We start from the raw sequence: 21,604 nt of genomic DNA, 5'->3' as shown, positions 1-21,604 counted from the left end.
AAAATGAGACTGCACTGCCCATCTATGATCTTCTAAACCAATTAGCTAGTCTCATTGGGTCAAAATCAGCAGAAGTGTGTCAGGGACAGAAGAAGAATTAAGTAGTTGGTTTCTGTCTGAGGTTTCATTTCTCCTTCCTCTTGAGAAGAGCTGTTATTTCCTCTTGTTCTCTCACTTCATACTCATCTAACTCCCTCCACTACTTCTGTAATTTAAGGGCATATTAATCAGCAGAAAACACAGACTTGCACTCACTTGTGGGTTTAGTTTATTTGGGGAAAATTAGTAATTATGAAATTCTAAATGCATCGTGAAACAGGAAGCAAGGTATCATTTCTTTAATATTAAGTGGGATGCTAACCCCAAGAGTCCAAACTCATTGCAGAGCAGTTCAAACGCATCTGCCTATTTTCTTGTTAATTTCACAGTCATAACACTGGACTGATGCCAAGTTCATTTATGTCTGTAGCTGACAGCAGAAAGCACAGTTCACATCAGCTTAGAGCAACATCTTAAAACAGAATGAATCATTCTTTTTAACTTGTTAACTGATCTCTAGTCTTAAGTCGGATAGTTTTAGAAACTGTTTTTGTTATATGGAAGCTTTTTAATGGCACACACACATTTTTCAAGTACAAACATTTAGATGAACCATCCTGTATGATAACTTGCCACCACAAAGCAACCGTCAAAGAAAGTAAGAAACTCACCAGTGTGTTGAGCAATAAGATGTAAACATATCAACAAAGACACATTTCCAGTGTAAGATGGTGGAGACCAAAACAGAGGCACAAGAAGTAGACTGAATATTGCGAGAAATAAACTTCCAAATAAATACCCATGTTGTTGCATGTCTTCTCAATATGTAAGCCCAAGTATGTTTGCTATCACTGTCACAATGAAGATTAAATCTGGAAAATAGATCAACATACAATCAAAGTCATCATTCAGCAAAGTGCAAAATACTTTTACAAAATGTGCGAAGAAAATTTGCCATGGCTTTGAGGATTTTTTTTTGTTAAAATAAGACTTAAATATTCCCGCTAATTAGATCATTTAGGCACACAAATGATGTCAATATGATACTTTTTCAAAGGTGTACATGTGTTAGCATTGTGTTTTCAGCTCACTACCTGCTTTAAGTTGACAATAAATATGTTGCTGCAGTTGTATTGTTGATGGTTTGAATGTTTGCAGTGCTTCAGTGCATTAAACTTTTTTCATGGGTATCCATATGCCGGTGTGTATGTCACTATTTCTTGACTCCTGGCAGTGATGCTAACATTAATGAGGGTAATGTGAATAGATGATAACAGGCAGAAGAAGAAGTTCACAGAGGTATAATGGAAGAAGACTGCAGGATATGCCAGACAGCAGAGAAAGATGTATAGAGATATGCCAGCTACCCTCAGAACAACAGAAGAAAAGACCAAAAAAGCTCTCTCTGCTGAGATGAGAGGACAGGTGGAGGATGCACACGTCTGCAGAGTTTCACTCACCTGTAATAGGTGGACTTCACAAGCCATAGAGTCCTATGTGCCAATTACTGCCCATTTTATTGACGGTGAGTGGGAAGTGCATTCCTACATGCTACAGTACACACGTTGGTTATACCTGCCAGGCACTAAAATATGTGTTTATTTTTGAATTTGGCTTTTTGTTTGAGAAATGTAATTTTTTTTACACCAATTTTACAATTCTGTAGTTCTGTAAATATATCTCACAGACCAGGCAGAGTCAAGTTACTGGATTGCTGTGATTTGACAAAGTAATGGTTTCATGAGGTCATTTCAGAGTGAAATCAGTTGTTCTATGAGTGTATCAGAGATGTAACAGGAAGTTAGAATCTCATTTTTAAACTTTTCAAGAAACTGAATATCCCACCCACGCTCACATCCACTTCACCTCAACATGGTGGCAAGAGTGAGGCTGACAGTTTGCTTTCACCTGAAGAAGAATGAGGCTCACCCTGAACGCAGCATAACTGCCTCCAGCCAAATGAATGACACAGAGAAGTAATGGATGGTTTGAAATTATTCAAGGTGAAACTCTACCGTACCTTGGACAGAGTGGAGAGGTGAGTTGGCAGAAGTGTAGGGGTCAGAGAGACAGGAAAGACTTTGTTTTGCTGAAGGAAAGCAGACAGATGCCGTTTTTCTAGAAAGTTTATTTCAGTATTAGTTAATTCTTGTTATTTCTCTCCTGCTTTCTTTATCTGTCTTTCTTTCTGTACACAGACCCTCCCCCCTCCTTAGTTTCTGTCAGAATTAGCTCTTCCGCTTTCCACAGATTACCTTGTGTTGTTTGCCTGCGCTGCTTGGCTGCAAAGTCATTTATTGTTCAAAGTCAAACTCCGATAACGCAACAATCGCATTTCCCCGATGTGTGTGTATGTGTGCGAAGTCTCACTTTGGCGTGTCTCTTTATGCTTGTGTTGTTGCGTTGCAATGTTGTTATCCCCCCATACCTCCTCCCTCCCAAACCCAGCCGTGTCTGACAGGGTATCATGGCATTAATCCCCGGCTCAGATTAACCGAATATATCTTCATGTGCCTCCGTTTTTTATTATTTACATTTGCTGTAATCCTGTTTTTCACCTTGCGCTCAGTCGCCCAGTATATGCAGGCAGGGAGCGGCGTATGAAACGACAACTAAAGAATGCTGATGAATAAAACATGGCTGCTAATACCAGTCTGCTGCTCTGACACAGAGATATGACTCCTGAGTGCTGGGTGTCAAAAGTTTTCTTGAGAAGTTTTCACGCAGAAGTTAGAAAGCAGAGGAGTTTCGTCTGACTCTCTTCTACCATATTGTTTCAATTTGTCTTCCTCCAGTTGCTATGTCTCAGTTCTGCTTCATTTCTTTCCTTACACTCTACGTTTTCTCTTCATTTCTCTCCCCTCTGTTGCTCTGAATTCTCCTCTTTTTGTAGTGTCTTCTGTTTTTCCTCCCACTCCTCTCAGTCTTTGGAGAGCTAACTTGTTGGTTTGTTCACTTTGATTCATTACATCCTACCTTGCTCCGAAAGTCTCTTGTCAAATAAAACGGGGAAATTTTCCACTCTGCGTGGCGGTGAAGCAGGAAATCAGTTTGGTAAGAGCCTGGATTGCAGTTGTGGTGGATTTGTAAGCGTTGATCCGTGTGTTTGTGCATGCAAGTATGAATTTGTGTGTGTGTGTTGTTTTCAGATGGGTGAAAATAGATTTTCTCACTTAAAAACGTCAGCTGAGGGCAGATCAAAAGAACCTGAATGTGTCAAAAATTGAGTCAGAGAGTTTATATAAAACTTACTTCACAAGTCTAATGTCTACATTATTATATTCATTATACTACTGCTACACTCAATTAAAGCTATCATAATGAAATAGTTGCCCTTATAATGTAGCTGATTAAAGCTTTTGCAGAGCATAATTTTATAAGTAGATTTCCAAAACATCAAAGTGACAACCAATTGCCTTCCTTCATGACGTTAAACAACAACTTAAACACCATTTGAGTTTCCCATCATACCTTCACTAGGGATGGGCAATGATTTTCGAATATTCAAATATTTGTTCACTTTTGTATTCAACAATTATTCGAATAATCGTTGAATAATCAGTTTGGCTTGAAATGCCCATCCTGAACTTACTTTCCAATTAGTTTGATCAGACACTGGTGTAAATGCTAACAACAAATCAACACATGTTGCTATTGTTAGATTGAGGCTTTCCCTTCTCACATTGTCTGATAAAATGTTCATAAAATACAAGAATGTGTGCAATTTTCAGACAACAGATTAAACAAGCTTCAGGACAACATAAAAATCGACCTTTGTCATGCAGCACCAGTGTTCACATTGGGTTTGGGCATAGACTGTATAATGTAGCTGGTATCACACAAGTGTTCAGACTGTGAAGCCAAAACATTTCAAACTCCAAACAGCAAATAAGCATGCTTTCTGGTATCATAGTCAGTTCATATTATTTTAATTTATATTTAGTGTTTAAAAGATAATTAACAGGTCAGCTATGTTCTTTTAGCAGAATAGAGGAGGAACAGTTCACTCACACAAGAGTCATTGATCTTTCTATAACCGAGAGTGTCCGCTTCAAACCGACACAAGAATCCGTTTTCATATTACCAACCTGAGGGATCCTTAATGTTTATCTATACGTTTAATGCTTGGATGGTAAACAGAAGGGATGTGATGTCAGTCCTGTGGCTCCACCAGGCTAATATGTCAGCATCCATAGAGGTGGTGTGTGGGGCATATCTCACATGGAGGCGCATTGTCCATTGTACAGTCAGTGGATTTGGGGGAACTAAACCAGATACACACTGCACATGTTGGATATTTTAGAAGTGGAATACGCAAAAAGCCTAAGAAAAGAACTTGAGGAAAGGTACCCGGAGGAAACACATTTGAGATCCTCAGACATCTTTTTAAACGCACTTCTATTTGTTGTTTTAGTTTATTTTCACAGATGAATTTGCCTTCGCCGACTGTACACCTTTCTTACCTCTGTCCCTGTTTTGCTCTTTGTGTCCCTGTCCCCTTCCCTTCATCTGTCTTTTCACCGAAGCTGTTTACATAGATTACACACACACAACATATCTCCTTCATACACTCGTTTTGACAGCTCCTAAGCCTGCAAATGTTTCTTTTACCTCAAGGAGATTTTGCTTGTCATTGGTTGCAGGATGATGGGGTGAGGAGGTGGAGGGAAAGAGGGAGTGAGGGAGGGAGTCACTCTTTGATGGTATGGCTCTACACAGTAATACCAGTTATCAGGAAAAGGGGCTGGTGTGACAGAGAAATCTCTGGCACACAAACAGAGCCTATGTTTATGGGATGCACACAATGGTAATGTCAGACTTTTACCTGCAGCTGTCTTTGTGCAGTGACACTTTGTCGACATAAAGAGGCAGGGGAAGATTAAAGGGTGGAGAAATCAGCAGCAAGGGACACATTTCCCTCTGCTTATTATCCATTGACACTTCAGATAAACAGTATTTCCTCTTAAGCCCCTTTCACACTGACACTGCACACCAGAAAATGTCCTGGCAGTGTTAGTTTGGCTGCATGTGTGAACACAAAATAGCCAAATTTGGTCACCTTGACTTTATGGAGACTTTTCCTGCTGGCAGCTGGCAACATTTCTGCAAGAAGTTAAGGTGAGTGGATGTATGACCACAGATGATAGTCACAAATATTCGGCACAAGCGAGTGGTCAGTCATTATGAGGATGTTTGCCGCTTTCTACTCTGAACTACTTGCCTCGTTTGCAAGTAAAATATGATTGACTAGGGAGAAACACCCTTTTACATTTTGCTGTACATTATACATTATGCTGTTTTTGCATTGATGTCAATGCTACATCCATACAGTCAGACGTGCAGACATCTTCACTGTTCTTGTCTTGAAAATGATCGGCCTTCTTCCACATTGTTTTATTTGTCCAGTCAGGTGTTGCTTTTTTGTGTTCTCACATTGGTTCACTCAACCCCTTTGGGAAATTTTACTGGGGGGCTTGTCTGGATGAAACTTTCGTCTGTTTCCTTCCACACAGTTAGCTTACCACAAAATTTTGGTACATTTTAAGGATTTTTCTGCATGTGTGAATACAACTTAAGTGGAATTTTAGTGCAGTAACAGTTGTGATTACAGAAAACTCTCTTTCCACTGTAGTCCAACTAGGCACTCCTTCTCACCTCAATCAAACTGAGTGTTTCAAGTTTTAATATGCATCTCATACAATTTCCAGCTCTGAAGTACATGTGTGAAAGACAATTCTGAAAAAATGTCAAGCTCCGAATAGTCAGAAGTCATATATGAGAGAGAGTTACACGATGAGGGGTAGTTTGAAGGTGTGTTTGAAGTAAAAATAAGAAAGCTGTTTCTGTAGGAGGAGAGGTATTGATGTTGCAAAATGTTAAGCTTTTGGCTGCTTTGCAAAGCGTTCAACCAGCAGTTAAAAGATGCTAGGTTGCACGGATGAGCCAAATGTAGAGATGGGAGCAGATTCTGGCACCAGAAACCGTTTTGTGTTTGCTGTTCTTGTTCTGTCGGGAGGACTCTTTGTTCCATCTCCTTTCCTGTTCAGCCCTCTCCCTCTCTGTCCCTCGCTTCCCTCAAGGTCTCTGTCTGTTTCTGTCTTTCTTCTTCTCTGGCATGTGTTCACACTGCGTTTAACCACTGACCACTCTCCCTCTCTCTGCACCCCCACACACCCCATTATGTGTCACTGGAGGCAGCGCTTGAATGTTTGGAAGCAGGGTGACACCTTCTCAATGAGGCCAAAGGGGGCCCCTTCTCTCTCTCACACACAAATGCTCAGAGAAAATCACTTTAAGAGATGCATTGACAGTCGTATGTGTGTGAGTGTGTGCATAATGAATAGTGCTGTGACCTTGCAAGCAACATCTGCATTATCATGCTGGGTTCAATACTCTGCAGGAATTTTCATTCACATTCCATTTTTCATTGTCGCCGTGCTTCCCATCATTTGACTCGCTTTTTAAACCTGTATTTGTATGCACATAAATATGTGTTTACATGTAGTTAAGTAAAAGTAAAAAGTATATCCAAAAGCCCCTTTGTCTGCCCCTGTTTTTTTGTTGTTTGTTTGTATTGGACACATCTGAGAGGTTTAGTGCGATTAAATGAAGCAGGAAGATCATCGGCTTAGACGTGAGCTTAAGAAAGAATAAGAAGAAGAGGAAGAGGCTGGTGCATAAACAAGCTCATGCTAATAACCAAACTGGCACAAGCAGGTCTGCACGGAAGCAAAACTCAACCTGCACTCTGTCTCTCTCTGTCTCACTCTTTCTCACACACACGAAGTCAACGTGCACTTAAGCATCTACTTCAAGGCCGAAGTTTCAGCTTGAAGAATGAGTGCTGCAACCTTTCCTTTGACAATCTAATAACAGAATAACCTCCTGCCTGTGATAGTGAGTTTTCCTTTGTTTGGCTTCACGTAGTTTCTTGATGTAGCAGCTTTCAGCAGCCGGCCAAAGATCACTAATGCTCAGCTCTGGTGAGAGATATTGATTTATTTCTGACATGTGTGTTTTTGGTGTCTTTTGATGTGCTGGATCACTTTTAAAAAGGTTCACTTTGTAGATTTTTAGTGCTGTTACTGATGACAAACTATTTTTCTCGATTGGCTCGGCCTTGACAGTCTCACCATTATTGTCCTCACTTTACTGCTTGGTTTTGTTTCAATATCTGCCAATCAACACCCTCTGATCTTCACTTTGAATTCATTTGTTGCATTCTTAACTCCTCCGTCTCATCTTGAGCTTCAACCGATCACTACTGTAAGCTCATTTATGTGATGAATGAAACAATCTTATTGTTATAAAATGTCAAGAAGTTATGGAAAATAATTATCACAAACTTCAGCTCATTTGTTGAGCTCACAAGCATTAGTCCCAATTATTTAATTATTTTAAGGACACTTTTTAATGTCACTTGTTTATTTTAAAACCATATACTGTATATCCTGCTTCTCACCCATTTCAATAATAATATAATTGAATCCAAAATATTAGTATTTCAGTGTTTTAATAAGTATGTTTTATGAACTTGCATGCGTTTCATTACAGTGCAGTGACAGATGTAACATGCAGTTGAGTCTTTTGGCCCTCATCTTCAAAGCGGCAGGACTCAGACTCATACATTTTATATTTTATTATGATTCAGTCGTATTATGTGTTGCTCATTTCATAGCCTTTGTATCTTTGTAGTTAATTCTGCAGCTTTGCTCTCTGTGCTCACGTTGTCCCTCTGCTTTACTAACACGCCTGATCCTCCTGCTCTCACCCTGTCTTGACGCAGGTGTCATTCTGTTCTCTCACTTTTGGGATCGTTAAGATACGCTGCATCACGAACATCAGCCTTCATCAACAAGCAGAAATGTGTGTTGTGTGGTTTGGTTCACTTTATAAAACTGCCATTGAATATCCTACACAGCAGACAAATACAGTCCTAGTTGGTTGTCAAAACAACATGACAGAGCCTGCAAATTTCATTTTTGATATGATAAAAAGCAGCAAATAATTTCCTTGATAGGCTAAAATCAATTTATTTTTGACATTTTTTTCCTTAAAAATTGCTAAAACTGGTGCGCCAGTTTAGGTTTGGCAGTTAAAGTGTGTGCCCCATGTACAAAGCCAATAGTCTTCATTGCAGGTTAGACTCCCAGCCTAAACCCATTGCTTCATGTTTTCCTCCACCCCATCCCCACGTACCCAATCTCTCTTCACTTGTACTGATTAATAAAGGTGACAAGCACTCAGAAATTAAATAAAAAATGCAAAACTATGAATCGATATCAAAATATTTGGTGTACTTATTCATTTTGAAGGATTAATCACATTACTCTCTATTATTACCTGTGTCTACAACCTAAAATTGAGCGGATTGTATTAAGAACCTCTGTGGTAGTCAGGAGTTTGTAGTGTTTGAGATTGTATTTGGCCATGAACACACAACATACCCTGAAAAGGATTTTTTAAACCAAATTTCAAAGCAGAATGAGCTTGATAATATGACTTACCCTGTTTGGTCAGGCTTAAGGAGGTGAAGCATTGACTGTCACACCATAAAAGCATCTAGGATAGTGAAATAAGTCTGTTTAAGCAGAAAAGCTAGTGAGGGGCCATATCCCCGGCTGCCATGGCCCATCTGTGAGTTTTCATGCCTTGTTTCCCCTGAATTTCCACTTTGCAGTGCCTGCTGAGCTCAGGTGCAGCCACCACTAAATCCCACAACTAGATTTAAAAAGCCAACATATAACGCCCACGAGTGAACATCCAAGAGAAATCAACCAAGCTAAATTCAAAGTACCATCCAAAATTTACAAACCAGGGAGCGCAGAGTCTGTGATGTGTGTCCCTGGCCTCTCATGTGACCCCTCAGATGTTTCAGACACACAGATGTTTTAACTGCTGCCTCTAGATACAAAGAAAAAATGATGCACTGATTCCAATTGACACAAAGCAGAAATACGGATTATGAGAGCATGAGGGAGTTATTTTATTTCAGATATTTTCTATTTAGTTGTGGATTTTTGCCTTTCCAGTCACAGAAGCTGTCTCATCCCTTCAATATTCAACTTCAGACATGTCTAAAGAAAGGAAATTAAAATCGTGAACTGATTTCCAAATCACCTTAAATAAGTTTTTTTCTCTTTTGAATTTTGAATTTTTGAATTTTGTCTTCTACAGGAAGTCTAGGTGTCCATGCTAGACCAAACAGAACTCTGCTTTTAAAGCCCCTTTATTAAATAATGACACATGTGCAGAGCAGACCCAGCATGACACGCTTACATACACGCATTCTGCTCTGCATCGAGAAGACCCAGTGACCCAGTTGTGACAGGAGTCAGTAGTTAAGCATAATTGGCCCGTGATGTTGCGGCTGTGATGTTCTTCCTGTCTTTGCTGGCTTTATTCCTCTGTTTGGCGCAGAATGGGCCGCTTTGGTCCAGTTGTCTGTGTGCGTTGAGGCTTTCATAAATGATCAGACAGCTTCATTAAACCAACATACTACTTGCCAAGGGTTTCTTTTTGATTCACACCTTGTGGCTGACATCCTATATGAATACTTAATTTCACAGCACTCACATAGTGGTTGAATGTTCGATGCTGCTGATTTACCAACAACTTGGTTTTATTCTGCATCAGACAATGTAACCGCACTTTAAGTCTTCTTTGAGGCATGTTTTAGTCTAAGAGCACAGATTGAATGGCTTGTAAGAGGCTATTTTGTGGGCAAAGACAAAGAGAAGAGGTATTGATCCCCCCATGTGTGAAAGAAGGGGAGAGTCCAGGTGAGTCGCAATCAAAGCAGGCAGCCTTGTGCTTTTGTAAAATTCCCAGAAACCTTTCTTACTTACTTTTTCAAAACGTCTCTGTTCTTCATGGGACTCAGAGGCTTTTTTTCTTCTATCTGGAACACATGGAGGGACTGAACACTACAGACAGAACAGAATATGATAGGTTTGGACATTTGCTTCTCTCACAAAGAGATTATGCAAGAAACTGTTCTGATATTTTAGGTGTACATCAGTAATTCCAACTGATATCCTCATCCAAAATCAGTGGTTACTGTCTGCTTTCTTTATTTAGAGGAGCCATCCAAGTTCACTTTATTACAAGACTTAAGTCATTGTCGTTTTATGTCTCGTGTTCTGCCAGTGATGGACTGAGGGAGGAACAGGCAGTCTCAGGTTCTGCAGTTTAAATCCATCACTGTTCTGTTCGCTTCTTCCAAAAAGTCATGAATATTAAAAATCTTTCGATGTCTTACTGCTAAAAGATACCGACCCCATGTTTAGATAATCCAATTTGCTAGATGCTGTATAATTGTACATCCACCCTTACAGATTTGTGGAGAAAAAATTGAGTGGTGCGATTGTTTGTGTGCACAAGTATGTTGTTTACCCAAACTTCAAATAGCCTCAAAATGTTTTCATCTGAGCACACCAGAGAAACATCGATCCATTTCAAATCAAGAGACTCTTGCACCTGTTAAAGAATCCAGAGGGAAGACAAACACTGTTTTTCTTTCACGCTCCAAACCTGAAAGATTGAGTTGTGTAGAATAAAAGTTGGACGAGGTAAATATAACACACCATGGATCAGAGGGAGCAAAGTTAAATAAGCTGGAGTTTTGCAGGTGATGGATGGCTTAGACAGATTCTGTCCCCTTTCAGATGTGCCTGGGGCATTGATAAAGGGATGAGATGTTTGGATTCAGGAAATGTCTATGTGATTACTAGCTTTATGATAAAAGATGAAACCGTCCATCAAAATTAATGTGTTTCACAGCTGCTGTCAGTATTGTCCGCTTTTTTCCCTGTGTGTTTCAGTATATGGCTGTGTCAGAAGATTCCTTTAATATCAAATAATCTAATCATTATTTATGATTGATTGATCAGGCAGTCTGTAAAGTATTAAAATAATTGAAAATACCATCAACCTTGTAGGGAGCTAAAAGGTATAACCATAGACTATTTAAATAATGGATGTAGTATCCGTGAAGTCACCCATCTGTTCCTGAGCGCTGTTTTGAAGCCAATTGTCAGTGGGTGCCATATTTGTAATGCTGAACTCAACCAGACTTAGTTTGAGGTAAAGAGGCGAGGTTTGAGCCTCTTAGCCAACAGCTATGTGTTCCCACTGCTCAGTCAAGTCAGTCATGTCCTTATTTGGGTAAAACTCGTAATCTTAATGTCTTCTGAACCATCGGGTTAGAAAAAAAATTCACCTCCGTACAGTGTGTGCCGATAGAGAAATTAGCTACGTAGAGCCAAGCCGTTTTTTGAACCAGGCTGTAAACATGTTTATTAATGCTGCATAGATCGTCTTTTTTGAATGGGTGTGTATATGGTTTCCGGTGTTTTTGCAGCCAGCCTCAAGCGGATGCTCAATGAATTGCAGTTTATAACACTTCCGCATGGGCTTCATATTATGAGACCGGAGGTTGCTGCTTGGGTAAAACTCTTTTAAAAGGTCATTACAGCAGAGAAACCCTCAGTTATCCATCCATCCATCCATCCGACCACTGGTCCATCCATCCAAAGATAGTAACAGATCCAGAGCTAAATCTAAAGCTTTGCCTCCTGACTCAGATCCCTCATGAACGAGGTGTGGTACAAAACATACCTGGTGCTAAAGCCAAACCAATCACCTGTTGATTTCACCATCCACTATAGTCTTAATTATGAAAGAGACCCAAAGATACTTCATCGCACGGGACAGTACCTCACTTCCAAGTGAATCCACCTTTTTTCCAATGGTGAACTATAGACAAGGACTTAGAAGTACAGACAATAACCCTGACTTCTTGAATGTGGTTGCAATGACAGTTTGATGGAGCCAACAGAATCACATCGTCTGCATAAATAGAAAGATTCAGTTTTGGGGTACTCAAATTTGACACTATCCAACCCCAGGGTCCTGCATGTTATATTGAATATGCAATCATAATATATCAGGCTATAACCTGTAACTTCTTAATTAAAAAATATATCTGTTGATAATAACAGTTGTTGTATAAATAGCTATTCTTCTTATGGTTTTTAATTTACACATGACTTTGAATCTTTTCTGTATTTTATATCGTCAAAACACCTTTACATACTTTCCATTTCGTATGGGAGCAGAGCTGAAACTGGCAGTTTTCAAAAATGTAATTTGGCAGTCTTATTCTGGCTGATGGCAGACAGCTGATCTCAGGTCATTTTGCAAAATTGGAACATGCTACTCAGCTAACAGCCGCTTTTATCCTTCATCTGTCTGTTGCAAGTTTATTTTCTGTCACATCCCTCTTTAAGGCTTTGTTTACTAGAGGTAAATAATGCTGAAATTGGTGAGATCCATAGGAAGCTAATGCAAATAGCAATCACCACAAACTGCAGGGCATGTGTAAGGGCTTTGTGTGTGTGCACAATTTTGTGTGTTCTGTAAGTTCGTGCTGCTGACCTTAATTCATCACATTAGCACCAAGCCTCCAGAGGGTCTATGGAGATGTGTTCAAAGTTAGCAACCCCCCGGCTAATAGATTTCAGTGAATGGCACACTTATACCTCACTTAGTAAATTACACCAACATGCTGCTGTGTTTGTGAGTGTGTGCGTGTGTGTGTGTGTGTTTATCTCTGCATGTGTGTCTGTGTGTTTATCCCTGCATTTGTGTGTGTGTGTGTGTGTGTGTGTGTGTGTGTGTGTGTGTGTGTGTGTGTGTGTGTGTGTGTGTGTGTGTGTGTGTGTGTGTGTGGGTGTGCGCACAAGGGGCGCTGCTATGGCAATCTGTACACATTTTTTTAATGAGATCAATGCATCCATTCCTCCATCCCCAGATGGCCATGCTAGTAGAAGGTGTATGTGTGTGTTTGTTTGTGTGTGTGTGTTTGTGTGTGTGTGTGTGTGTGTGTGTGTGTGTGTGTGTGTGTGTGTGTGTGTGTGTATATTTGAATACATGTATGTGTGTGAGGAGGAGGCTGCGGGGACCTTGAGTAGATAAATCTTTAATCATGTGCCTGCTCTCATGTTTCATTTAATTGCCCCCCTAAATCCATAAAAGGATGAAGGCATTGTGGTTTAGACACATGGAAGTGTGTGTGGGTCCTTGTTTGTGTGTGTTGCTGTACATTTCCCTTTTTAGCATGCTCTACATTCTCTTTCCGTGTGTGTACCATGTCTCCTCTGTCTTTGGTCATGTACATCTCTGTTGAACATTCATTATACATATTCTGCCCATGACGGAAATCTTTTCTGAGATGCTTTGACAACTTGATCTATTTTCCCACATCGTGCAGTTGCGTTTGTACTGTGAATACTTCCGCTCTGCGTAAGTATTTCAGGATGAACTTGTGTTTTCATGACCTGCTCCGTTCCCCTCCTACTGTTTGTGTATAAATCTCTGTGCTTTGCATCATTTCTGCATATGGGTATACACTTTATCTGTTTTCACCTCAGGAAAAATACTCATTTTGTGCTGCTGTATATATGTCTGCTAAACTCCTCTGTTTTGGTTGGCTCCTTGGCTATTTTTGGTACATATTGAAACTTAGTCTCTCCTCTAAAAGTTTTTTCTCCTCTTCTTTTCTTCCTGTACATTCAGATCCTTCTGTCTCATACCTCTCTCCCTGGTACATGGTTTTTAATCAACAGTAGGGCTGTGCAGATGAGGTGATGCTGATCGCGAGAAGGAGAGCGATAAATATGTTCTTTTCTGAGTAAGCGAGATAGAGGCGCAGATTTTTACATTTGTTCATATGGATTTGACTTTAAATATGCACCTGTGGGAGTCCGTGTGGGGTTGCTTTTGCTTTCAGAGGCTCACACACCACATCCTTAAATCAATCAAACATTCGTGCAGCGATAGAGATAGATTCTCTGATTGATTTCACTGATAAATGGGGCTGTTTGCTTTGCTGAATGATGACATAAACTGTAGGTGTGTGATGGAGACTGTCTCTGTGTGTGCATGTCTCTAATTTCTCTCAGTCCACCTCTCTATCTGCTGTGATCAAACAATTAAACTATTTTTTACATCTGATACATGAATTACAGCAAAGCTCGGGTCTTATGTTTTAATTTGTGACACAGATGTTCTCACCCACCATGAGGGAGTTTCTCGGAGAGGCTGTGCAGGAAATGTGAGGCATCTTGTATCAGTGATAAGAGCTTTCTGTTCCTATTTTAAACATTTAAGGCAAATAGATTATTTTAATTATTTTGGAATGGACCCTGACCTTCATTTAGGACTCATTGCTGTTAGTGAAACAGTTAGTTCTGTTGATGACATGTGCAGGATAAGCAGAGGGAGATGAGGGTTTTTTTGTCAGTTATGAAACTTGTGTGACAGGAGGAGAAAATTCTAAGTGCAAGTTTCCACTTTCTTTTTTGCATGCTACGATAGGGGGTAAGAGCCACCTTAAAGCTAGGGTTGGTAGTCACAGAAAACTAGCATGAATTTGAATGTAGCATTTCCTCAGGACTACGTCTAACCCCCCCCCACGGAGCTCCTCCAAAACGAGGCCCCCCTCACATGCACGAGCGCTGATTCGGGACCATATGTCCGTGAACTCATGAAAGGTTATAAACACAAACATGAAATGTGTGGGCAGAATGGCAGGACAGGATTTGATTGGTTTCATAATGTTCTGTCCGCAGTATAGATCCTGTATACACCTTGACAGACAGCTAAACTCTTTCTTTACACCAAGACTCTGAAGACGTTGTCTGCTTGTCCACAGGTTGATTGGTACCTCAGAAAAGGGTGAAACTATAAAATGTACACAAAACAATATCAGTGTTGCTTTGACATATATACAGCGTTAATAAACATATATCACCTGTAATGAATTAAATCCTTTTAACGTAACCTTATTTATATATCTATTTATTTATTTATTACCATTAACTAGGGAACACAGTGTCACACTATAAAATACGTTAATCCCAAAAATAATCTGCTACTAATACAGATATACATTATACAAAGAACGCTTACCCACGATGCTATCAAAAACAAGAATGTTCAGGCAGATGTCCCTGGATTGCTACTGCCATTTGAAAATACCACCATGCTCTCTAATGCTCTTTCACTTTCTGTTCACAGGTCATGTGACCCAACCACTAGAGTCACACTTTCTGTCACTCTTAAAGTGACAACACCAAACTGAAACTTATAATAAAACAGGAATAAAATGAACATATTTCAACTGTGTAACAGCACACATAATTTGGTTGGTGTTTTCCCAGGTTTACTCTGGCTGAAGATAGCAGCTTTTTTTCACTCTTTTCTAAGAACACATTATGTATTGATTGCCATCAGGACATGAAGATCATTTTAACCAGTATAACAAAAAGTGTATCTATATCCGACTACCAACCCAAACTTTAATGTTGATAAAAATTTTAGATTTCAAGACTGAAGTTGTAATTTTAACAGGATAAGGTCATTAGAGAAACAAGTTCAAAATGTATGAGAACAAATATGTAACTATATTCAATTAATGTAAATTTATGAGAAAAAAGTTGTAAATTTACAAGAATAAGAAGAAAGAAAGTTATAATTTCATGAGAAAGGAGTCTAAACTGGCTATGAGTTATCTTTATGTCAAATAACATACAGGGCGACATCAGAAGGGCAGTAAACCGTCTGCACTAAAACAAGGAACGAGGATTATCTTGTAAAGTTCAACTCAACACTTAAGAATAGCGCTTGCAGAAACATGCACAGGCTGCCTATTAGCCTGTCTATCTTTAGAGTACACTCAGTTTCTTTTACAAACTATTCAATACAAAATTAGAGGTAATTGAAAAAAGCTCTTGCATCCAATGAAGTAGAGAATACACTTTTTTGGATATAGAGACATGTTGTCAAGCAGGTTTTGTAACAGATGAACATGCTTGACAAGTTCTTGTTCTGTAGGTCTGCATCTCTACCCTAACCAACACCTTCAACTGTCATTCTTGGAGTCAGTTGTTAGTATTCAGGGAGCAGGTTTGACCAGGTTGTACACCATATCATTAACAGTCATGTTAGTACCTGCTGTTAAATCCTGAGCACCAGAATTCATCAACAGAGACATGTGTGAGTGATATATAATTTTATTTTCAGTTTACAGCTAAATAGTTATCTTTACATCAACAGAGTTCAATTAAAACGAAAGTAAACATTGAAACTTGCTGAAAGACAATTTGCATAAAGCCAAAGGCTAAGTCCTATTTTGCATTTTCAGTGCATCCCTTCTTCCTCAGATCCATACCTCCTTCATATCTGGGTGTTACTCCCATATAAGTGTGTGTGCGCTATCGCTTCCTACTGTTACTGTCACCATGATAAAGAGACTATGGATTGCTGTGGTGGTTAATGAGTCTCACTATGCGTGTGTCGCTGCATATGCTCCCGAGATGTCCCAATGATGAAGAGTTTCCTGCCTTCTGTGAGCGTGTGTGTATGTGTGTGTGTGTGTGTGTGTGTGTGTGTGTGTGTGTGTGTGTGTGTGTGTGTGTGTGTGTGTGTGTGTGTGTGTGTGTGTGTGTGTGTGTGTGTGTGTGTGTGTGTGTGCGCGTGTGAGAGCAGATTACGGAGTATGGTCCCAGAGATGCTCATTAGCTGTGAGGAACTGTGAAGCCACTGACCCCACAGACAGAAATGGAAGAAGTGGACCATTCGCCATTTGCCCCACAGACCCTGGATCTCTCTACTAATGGACTAAAACATTCATTGTTGAGGGAGGGAGAGAACCAGGGGGCAAGAGATTGACGAAAATACACAACTTCACACCAATGACTGGGTATAAAGATGAACATTGCTTCTCCTCCTCTGGTTGTGCAAAAGTGAAGCCAAAATACACACCTCGGACATCTTTTCCTGATGATTTAATTTTGAGCTGGCCTTTCCGCAGTAGGAATGGCTAATGATATTGATGTCTCGCCCCTTCTGCGAACCAAATCACGTTTCGTGATGAAAAAGCAAAGATCCCTCAGGCTGAAATAGAGCAGTTCATTAGCATAGCAGATTTGTGTGTCAGTTGTGGAAAGCTCAATAACTTGTTTTGGTGTTTCTATCACTTTTCCTTCTCTACACAGCTGATCTGGTACACACAGTGCTGCAGGAGTCTCATTTGAAACCACAGCTGCTTGGTATCAGATGAATAATTAAAACCACATTTTGATGCACAGACTACAGGGTAAACAAACAGCACATCTCTCATATAAAGTGAATCGACATCAAACTTAAGTTTAGCATGCTGAGTAAGTTTAAAGTTTCCCTGTGAGTTTTCAGTGTTTTTTGATAAGCAGTGTATAGGCAAGTTTAATTGTTAAGAAGCAGTAAACTATGCGACTCTCTGTGTCAGATTACACCCGTACCGTGCACTGCAAAGATGGTAAACACAAAGTCAGAGTCTCTTTGAAATCTGTTTAAAGGATGAGCCCCCCCTGTAGTTTGACCCATGCCCTTTCTGTTCACATGGAGGAGGAAGATTTCATGACCTGTGCTGTAGCAAGCCAGTAGGGGCAGCTGCAGATGCTTTGGCTTCACCTTTTGGAAGCTGTGTTGTTGTATCCGTAAACAACCATGTGTGTATCCTGTGCCTTGGTGTGTGTTTGTGTTGATTACCTTATTCAGACATCAAGTAAAAAAAAAAAAAACAACTCATAGAAAGAGGCCTTGAGTACATTATTAAATGCATAAACATGTCATTTGCTTCACAAACAGCTTGTTTCTGCATCTGTCCTGAAATGTTCATATTGGCAAACTGTCTTCATTTCCCCAGGCTGCAGACAGCGATCAGTTATCAGCTCCTCTGTAACTGATGCATGCATTTCCACAATCGTCAGACCACCAAGACTTTTCCATTACGGCTTAATTAATCAGAGTCCCTCAGCCTGTAATAAACAGAGCGTTCACGTGCAGGTAGCAGCGGGGCTAATCTAAAACATTCCGGCCCATGAGGTACGCTCCGGTGAAAGTTGACTGGGACTCGTGCTGTTGCAATCGAAGAACATGGTCCGTTTTCTCAAAATCAGCCCAACTAACCGAGGAAGCGTAGTAATGAGAAAATGATTAGATTTTCTTTTCTGCCGCATGGCTGCTGAAACTCTCTCCATCTCTCCGCATCCTCCACTTGCTCTCTCTCTTAAGCCCCCGGACCACTGTGGATTTGTTAGACTGTTTGTTTACCTCTTATTTGGGTTCCTTCAATTCTTATACTCACTTCATTATCCTCATTTTCTTGTCTAAACCTATTTCTCTCTTGGTTTCTTTCCTCTCCTTACTTTATTGTGTGCTATCAAAAACGTTTATAGATATATTTGAGGGCACATCTTGGTATGAAATGAATCATTTTAAGGATTTTCAGCTTGCCTCTGGTTTGTATGATTGTCAATTTACTTCCTGAGGGATGGACCTGGATAGTTAAAATAGTTAGAAGTGGATGAACCTTCCCGGGTTCAACTAATGCCAATGCAGAAGTGCCTTAAACGTTCAGTACTTCTAATGAACAGCAGAGGGAGACTCTCCTGGTAGCAAAAAGTCCAATTGAATGAAGCCAAATGGAAAAATAATATTACTTAAGTATTGGTCCAAAATTAGATATAAAGATGCTCGATGATGAGGCAATCAGAAGCTCGAGCATTACTTTCATTGGGTCTTCTGATATCTGGTAATAATCTAGATCTATTTGCAGATACCTAACTCTAACCTCAGTATAACTGGGTTGGATTTAGACACAAGCAGGTTGTGAAAGCAGAGAGGTAAGGATAGCAAGGTGAGCGATGGTGCGATAGAAACACAAACTGAGACTTCAGGATGTTTACGATGTTAAATGTGGTCAAATGTCTCTCGTAAATTGCCTTCAAACCACTGCAGGGTTTTTGAATTAAGAAACAGAATTACACAGTCGAACATCATCTCGTGCACACTGGGGGGTCTCTGGTGAAGAGGGAAGAAATCTAGGGTGTGTGCACGTGTGTGTGTGTGTGTGTGTGTGTTGCACTGCATGTGTGTGTGCTCCCAGTGTGGCTGCACCTGCTGCTTTGGAAAAAGGGATGATGGATCCAAGAGGCGGATGAACTGTTTCCATGGACTGACTTGGCTGCGTGTGTGTGTGTGTGTGTGTGTGTGTGTGTGTGTGTGTGTGTGTGTGTGTGTGTGTGTGTGTGTGTGTGTGTGTGTGTGTGTGTGTGTGTGTGTGTGAGATTCTGTGTGTGTTTGTGTGTGAGTGATTCTGTGTGTGTTTGTGTGTGAGTGATTCTGTGTGTGTGTTCCCGACCGGGCTTCAGGCTAAAGGGAATGGGAGAGCAGGCGAGCCACAGATCAATTTCCTTTTTATTGTGGCGAAGTGGAGACTTGAGATGCACGGCCTCCTGTGACCCAGATTCATCGTTCCTTTCTCCTTCTGCTCCTCCTCGTTGGCACAGTGGCATCACTTCAGAAGGAAGGAGAGAGACAGAGAGGGAGAGATGAGAGATGAAAGACAGAGAGGGAGAGAGAGAGAGAGAGAGAGAGAGGGAAGCAGAAAGAGAATAGGTGAGGGAGGAAGTCGAAGAGAGAGTATTTTGAATCTGTGCTGATAATGAAATAGAGAAGAAGTAAAGAAGAAAGGAGGTAAAGGGATTATTGTGAGCACTATTTCATAATAACACCTGCTTGTATTGAGTTACACTCATAGGCATTATTTGATATGTCACATAAAGTACATAAGAGGTGCACAAGGATGAAAGAAATACTTCAAAAGCGGATGTCAAAAAGAAAGAAAAGAAAAGAAAAAAGGAGCTGAGGATGAGATAACACTGAAGAACTCATTGTAGAGTGATGAAGACAGAGCTACATCCCCCTGGAGAGAGAGTGTTTAACAACAATTATTATGTAATGTTAATTATCATCATAAACAGCCTCTATCTGCTATGTTTCCTCTCCTGCTGTTTCAAAGAGAAGGTTCCTAGCTCACTCTTCCATGTGGTGATCAAATACAAAGCTCTCCTGGCTGCCGTCCTTCAATCTTTTCTGTGATGTCAAGACTCTTCAAGTCTAACAGGTCTTTATTTTCAGGGCTTGTTTTAAATACAGATTCTGATCCCACTTTGTCACAGTGGCCGACAAGGCTGAGTGATCTTCAACTGACCGAATGATCTTCATTAAGAGGAACATGCTTGAACACATGCAAAAGAAAATACAGCTTTTTTTGATGCCCCAGGCCTTGAGGGGGCGCTAAACTTTGAACTTCTTAGGGTAATGAGTGTCAATTGTTCGTTACTGCTGATCATTTGGGCCGTTGCAGATCAGTTAGCCTTGTCGACCACAGTCCTTTCAAATAACACTTGCAATACCTGGTCTGTTTAGGCTGATAAGTAACCCTCCAGTGCCAGTAACCTGGCGTGGCGTGGAGTACATTGATGGAACCCAAGGCTTTCACATACTGAGGACTTGGAGGCTAGGAAAGGATGAGCTAACATAAGCCGTAGATCAACCCATGGTCTCTCCTACTACCCTGAGGTCATGGAAGGTGAAAAAACAACAAAAAAGCAAAACAGCTTTAAAATATATGTTGGAAAACCATGAAGTGCTGATATTTTGCTAGCTTTAAATAATATTTATTCCTTGCTTACAATACACTGACATTTGTTGCTACCTTCATATGACAGTTTACCAGAAATAGGTTGTCTTTGATGCTCTGAATGAGTAAAAACAAGTGACTAGACATGATTTATGTCTACGTAGACTAGAGGGGGTCATTAATGAAGACACAATACAGTGTTTTTGGCAGTACTGGAGGCCACTATAATGGATGTCAAAATGAAACATTGCAAATTGGGAGATTGATAAAGAAAATGTTTCTTGAAGTTTTAAATGAATGAAATTATAGTTTTTTTAAAACCAAATCTCACTTTTATGCTTCCATGAAAAGAACATTTGGTTGCCAGTTATGAAAAACCAAAAACCTTTAGAGTGGAGAGGAGGAAACAAAAGCAAGCCGCACTGGTTGTTAGTAATTATAAAATTCTCCATCTGGACTACTCTATTGGTGTTTTAACAGGCAAGAAAAAAACACTACTACAAACTCCAATCTGTGAAAATGACTGGTGTTTGTCATAATTATGTTCATCTGTTTAGCAGAGCACAGTAAAACTAGTCTGGGCCTCTCTGTAGTCGGCTTCAGTTGAATCTTGTATACAACCACAATGTGTCACTTAAATGCAATCACAATATGTTCATTACCTGTTTGTCAAAAGTTTTTTTCAGCTTCATACCAGCAGATAAGAAGGGGTAAACTTCATGACACATCACTGAAGAGGCTGTGATATGAAACTTTCACAATATAATCATATTTAAAACACCAGCTAAATATAAAAAAGGGTTTAATAAAGGGGAGAGAGAAGTTAGTCTTTTCACAGATTTGCCCAAACTTTTTTTTGCACACAGACTTCCTCTGCTCCGTGTTGACTGGCATTTCCAAAATCTGACAGCGTCAACCGCCTGGTAGCAGAAATTTCAGCAGAAGCAGCACAGACGAGGGTGTCCGCTCGCCCTGTCCTTACCTTCTGTGGCTGCCATCTGTTTCCCCTTCCTTCACTTTGCAATTTACAATTCA

The 21,604-nt window shown here is 40.1% G+C and overlaps 1 protein-coding gene and 1 long non-coding RNA gene across 2 annotated transcripts in view; one reads left to right on the top strand and one right to left on the bottom strand.

Annotated features, from left to right (window-relative positions):
- lrp8 (low density lipoprotein receptor-related protein 8, apolipoprotein e receptor) overlaps positions 1 to 21,604 on the top strand; it is a 195,313-nt gene that overhangs the window by 9,711 nt on the left and 163,998 nt on the right. The window lies entirely within an intron of this gene.
- On the bottom strand, positions 14,743 to 15,166 carry LOC117808322. Its single transcript, XR_004630221.1, has 2 exons — positions 15,013 to 15,166; positions 14,743 to 14,784 (listed from the first exon to the last, which is right to left on the bottom strand). It is a non-coding gene; the product is annotated as an uncharacterized LOC117808322 (long non-coding RNA).

The sequence above is a fragment of the Notolabrus celidotus genome, chromosome 2 (genome assembly GCF_009762535.1).
Source record: "Notolabrus celidotus isolate fNotCel1 chromosome 2, fNotCel1.pri, whole genome shotgun sequence".
Taxonomy (NCBI): domain Eukaryota; kingdom Metazoa; phylum Chordata; class Actinopteri; order Labriformes; family Labridae; genus Notolabrus; species Notolabrus celidotus.
This window is presented reverse-complemented; position numbering and strand designations above follow the sequence as displayed.